Source organism: Elephantulus edwardii, unplaced genomic scaffold, assembly GCF_000299155.1.
Source record: "Elephantulus edwardii isolate Elephantulus edwardi_28Jun2011 unplaced genomic scaffold, EleEdw1.0 scaffold00071, whole genome shotgun sequence".
Taxonomy (NCBI): domain Eukaryota; kingdom Metazoa; phylum Chordata; class Mammalia; order Macroscelidea; family Macroscelididae; genus Elephantulus; species Elephantulus edwardii.
The window spans coordinates 2,397,448-2,402,700 of NW_006399821.1; the positions used below are offsets into that span (position 1 = coordinate 2,397,448).

Below are 5,253 nucleotides of genomic sequence, written 5' to 3' on the forward strand. Positions count from 1 at the left end.
TGGAGGCAAGGATTCTGAGGCTCCGTCTAACATACTTTAGACATGTTGTGAGGAGAGACCGGTCCTTGGAGAAGGACATCATGCTCGGGAGGGTGGAGAGACAGTGCAGGAGGGGAAGGCCCACTATGAGGTGGATTGATTCAGTGACTGGGATAATCGGGATGCGAGTGTCAGAGACTGTGCGATTGGCACAGAGCAGAACAGAGTTTAGGCTGTTGTACATAGGGTCACCATGAGTCGCAAGCAACTCGACGGCACATAACAACAACAACATTTGATAAATTTACTCAGCATCATGTTTTCAAGTTTCCTCCACGTTGTAGCACAGATCAAAGTTTAACTTCTCTTTAGGCTCAAAAATATTCCATTTTAATCTGCATTTTGTTGTGATTTAACCCACACATCATTTTTCTCTGGCAGTTTTAATCCACATGACTTTCCATGGAGCAAAGGTGAAAAATTTACTTTTGTGGGATTTACAACTATGGAAACTCAAAGAAGAGTCAGCTATATGTTGGATCTGACTTGATGACAGTGATTTATCTATTGATAGGTGCTTGGATTGTTCCTACATTTTTACTATATTCCTAGCTATGTTACTGTGAAGATTCATATAAAAGCTTTGTATGAATTACATTTTCAAGTCTGTTGAACATATCTAAGAACAGAATTCCTGGTCTTTTGACAGTGGTATATTGGATCTTTTTTTTTCCGGGGGCCCTTTATATTTGAGGTGAGGGGAGGCGGGCTGAGGGGTCAGAGCTCCAAGCAGTCACACCGCTGTTAGTGGCACCATGCTGACTACAGATCTGGGTTAGAAGGAGGGTGCGTTCCCAGCAGAACAGGAAGGGCAGGGAGATTGGGGGACTTCGAATCTACACTACTCTTCAGAGCCCGCTTCGGGCAATGGGCCCACCGAGAGGCCCCACAAGGCCACGCCACACGGTGTGGAAGACAGCAGCCGTCGCTGGGGCTCCGAGGCTTCAGAACTCGATGTTGAAGGGGTAGTAATCCTTGTGGTTGGCACAGATCACCAAGGCGCAGACCCTCCAGTTCCTGTTGTAACTGAGCAAGGTGTTCACCTCCGAGTTGCTCAGGTCAAAGTCAAAGACCTGGAAGTTCTCAATGATGCGCTTGGGGGTCACAGACTTGGGGATCACAACCATATTCCTCTGCATGGGTAACTGGATGAGGACCTGGGCCACGGTCTTCTTGTGTCTGGTTGCAATTGCTTTGATCCTGGGGTCCTTCAGCAGGGAGGGGTCCTCAGCTTTGGTCCAGGGCCGGTCGGGGGAGCCCGGTGAGCTGTAGGCGGCCACCACGATGCCCTTGGACTGGCAGTACTAGGTCAGCTTCTCCTGGGTGAGGTACGGGTGACACTCGATCTGGTTAACTGCCGACTTGTACTTTAAGCCAGGCTTGTTTAAGATCCTCTCGATCTGCAGGTGGTTGAAGTTGGAGACGCCGATGGCCTTCACCAGGCCTTCATCCACCAGCTCCTCCATGGCCGTCCAGGTGTCCACGTAGTCAGTGTATCCGGGAATCACACTGCCCGTCCCATCCAGAGGGAAAAAGTCCTTCCCCGCCTTAAAGCCGGTCGGCCAGTGGATCAGGTAGAGGTCCAGGTAGTCCAGCTTCAGGTCGCTCAGCGTCTTCTTACAGGCCTCCTTCACCAGGTTCTTGTCGTGGTAGGTGCACCAAAGCTTGCTGACGATGAAGAGCTCCTGGCGCTGGACCACCCCGGCCTTGAGCTTCTCCTGGAGGGCGGTGCCCACCTCGTGCTCGTTCTGGTAGACGTGGTCACAGTCGATTTGCCGGTACCCTGTGTCGACGGCCACCTTCACAGCCTCACCGACCTGGCCTGGAGGGGACTTCCAGGTGCCCAGCTCCCAAATGGGCATCTTGGCGTCGGTGTTGAGCTCGAGGAAATTAGCCATGATAGGATACAATGCTCACTCTCAAGACTCCAGAAAGAGAAGTCTATATTGAGTCTTTTAAGGAACTACCACAATATTGTCCATAACATTTTTGCCAGCAAGGTATGAGGATTCCGATGTCTCTAGTTCCTCAGAAACAGTTGTTTTTCTTCTGTTTTAACCCTAGTAATTCTTACAGGTGTGGCCCTATTCATGATGTTTTCTTTTGCTGCATATATGTGAAAATTGAACAGAGAATAGTAAACCAATTTAGTAAAGTGGCAGGGTACAAGGTCAATATGCAAAATCAATGGGGTTGCTCTACAGCAATATAGGAAGCATAGGAAAGAAAACCAAGAAAGCAATACCATTTTTAGTAACCAACCACAAGATTAAATACTTGAGAATAAGTCAAATTAGACACACAAATGATCTTTATGAGGGGAAAAAAATACAATTAGCATGTAGTCAGAATTGGGAATGGCATTGCTGAGAAGTTGGTTCTTTCCCGAGCCTTTATCTGCTTGGGTGAGAATAGCTTCCCCTCATTCCCCACACCAGCCCTAGCAAGTGAATGGTTCTGGACATTAGTGAGTAGGCAGAATTAGGAGCTGCATTATTCAGAAGGTGGCGTTTCCTTGAACTTTTAACTGCTCATATTGGAATAGCTTCCCTCCAATGGGCCCCAGGAGACATGCAACTCTGCACATCAGTGGGTAGTCAGAATTGAGAAAACAGTATTTAGAAATTGGCACCTTCCTGAGCTTTTGTCTTTTTGGGCAGGAATAGCTGCCCTCTTAACCTGCTCTAGGAGAAGGGAGTGAAACATGATCATTAGCAACTACTAAGACTCATGGGCTGCACTGATAGGAACCCGTCACTATCCTGGCCCTTTACCCTGGGTAATATATTCTGGGCAGCAATCATGGGAGTTTTTCTGCCCCTTGGAGAAACTTTTTTTTTAATCTCTCCATAAAACTACAGGACAGAGAATTGGCCCCACAACAGTGGAGCAAAGGGAAACAAGCAAAGACTCCAATTCCCTGCCCTTCAAAGGACAACTGATTAAGACTCTTGCCACAGGTAATTGGAAAAAGATCTGCCCATAGACAACCAGCAGGAAGACTGCCACTGGGAAACTCAATCAGAGGCAACAGTTTAAGTGTACAATTTATCAATAGCTTTGTAAAGATAAGGAACTGGAACTGTCAACAACCTACCCAGACACAGCAGAAACTGCTTCACACATGCCAAAACATAACTTCTCATATTGCCAAGAAAGAAACAGGATTTTCAAACATTATGGAAAAACAAAACAAGCCTTCTCCTATAAAAAAGAAAAAAAAAAAAGGCAGATCAGATTGCAGACCCAATGAATATCCCAGAAATAGGGAGGCAGAAGAAATAGTAAAAATGCATGAAAATGTAAATCAGAATAACAAGACCAAAATGACAGAATATTTCAACTTGCTGAAGGGACAGAAAAGCAAAACAGAAGAGAGAGAAAAGAACAAGTTAGAACACAAAAAACTCAATGGGAATTTACTATAAGAAATAACAGTGTACACAAACAAGAGAAATGAAGAAAACATTAAAATCATGTGGCATACCATCAAATGAAAAAACATATATGTGACTGGAATTCCAGCAGAGAAGGGGAAAGGGGAAAGAAAAACACTGAGAAAATTATGGTAGAGGTACTTGAAGAATTCTTCCTAAGTATCATGAAAAATGACCTAATCCACATTCATGTAGGTCAGAGAACACCAAAAAGACAAGAACCAAAAAGAAAAACATCACAATATATCCTAGACAGAGATTCTCCAAACTCAACACTAAGAATATTAAAAGTAGCATGAAGAAAAACAAAGAGTTACCTACAAAGGAGAACTAATTAGTTCAAGTTCTGATTTCTCAGCAGAAGACAGGCCAGCAAAAAGACAATGGGATGGCATACACAGAAGACTGAAAGAAAATAATTGCCAGTCAAGGATCCCCTATGAAGCAAAGGTCCATCAAATATGAAGGAGAAATTTGATTATTTGCAGAAAAACAGGAAATTAAGGAATTTGTGAATACAAGACCAACTCTTGTTGGCAAGATAAAACACTTGAACCTTAGACCTCGAACCCTCTTTCTGCCAAATCAGACCTGTATTTCTATCACTTACAGCTGGGTCTGTTTCTGGGAAAGTTACCATAATTTGGTATTATATAAGTCTAGTGTAATATATTAATAAAAATGTTATAATACAGACCAAGGGCTTAGTTCCCAAATTGTTATACAAAAATCAAAATCATCATATTAATCATGTCTAAAATATGTACCTATACAGTAAGAGGTCTGTAAAAATCTGTGAAAATAGGTAATGTAATACTTGCTCTTATAAAATTTAATTTCATTTTTAATATAATCCTCAAGAGAGAACCTATGCAGAATCGGATAAAGTTCTGGAGATTTTATAAAGCCAGCTGGATAGTTCCTGATTTCTAGATGTGTTGGACAATAGCAAGGGCTGAAGTGACTTAGGAGAGGGATACTGTAAGATAGGGTCATTTCCCTGATCCATGAGACATTGATTTTTTTTTTTTCATCAGAGCCCATCAGAAGGGAGGTGTGCCTTGGATGCAAGGATGGTGATGCTTCATCTCACATGCTATGAGCACGTCCCAGTTCTTGGAAAAAGGTATTATGCTTCACAAAGTAGAGGGTTAGCAAAAGAGAGAAAGTCCCTCAATGAGATGAATTGACAATACAGTGGTTATAACAATGAGTTTGAGTATGGCAGAGATAAAAAGACGTTGCATGGTAGGGCAGCATTCTCATCTGTTCTTCATAAGGTTGCTATGAGTTATAGTGATGCAACAATGCCTGACAATAGTAAGAAGCTCTATGAGGAGCCCTGGAATGTGCTAGTCTTTTTCTTTGAAAATCTGTTTGTGGAGAGAAGCTTCGTTGGCCTTTGTTTTCAGGGTTAGCTGAAGGATCAACTTCAAGTTGAGGTTCTAATTTGGAAAGGGTTTTCTGTTCTGACAGTGCCACAATCTGGACGTTAGCACTTCGAAATGGTAGAAATAATATCCAGGAGTTTCCTAATGTACACAGTGATGTTTTCCTGCATGAGGATGAAACACCACTGCCTTCCTGAGAAATCTTTCCCTGCTTTAAGTAAGATAAAAGGAACAGTTGCGCATGTTTCCCATCCCTCACCCCAATTCTAATGCCATGCATGGCTCCTTCTCTGAAGTCCAGGCATAGGTCCCTGGGAGTTGTCTCATTTCCTGGTTCTCTAACAACATCGAGGAGCAGCTTGTTTTCCCTCTTTCACGTCATCTTA

General features: G+C 43.3%; 1 pseudogene; it reads right to left on the reverse strand.

The window, feature by feature from the left end:
* Positions 1-983: 983 nt before the first annotated feature.
* LOC102868785 lies at positions 984-1,937 on the reverse strand (annotated as a pseudogene).
* Positions 1,938-5,253: the final 3,316 nt, after the last annotated feature.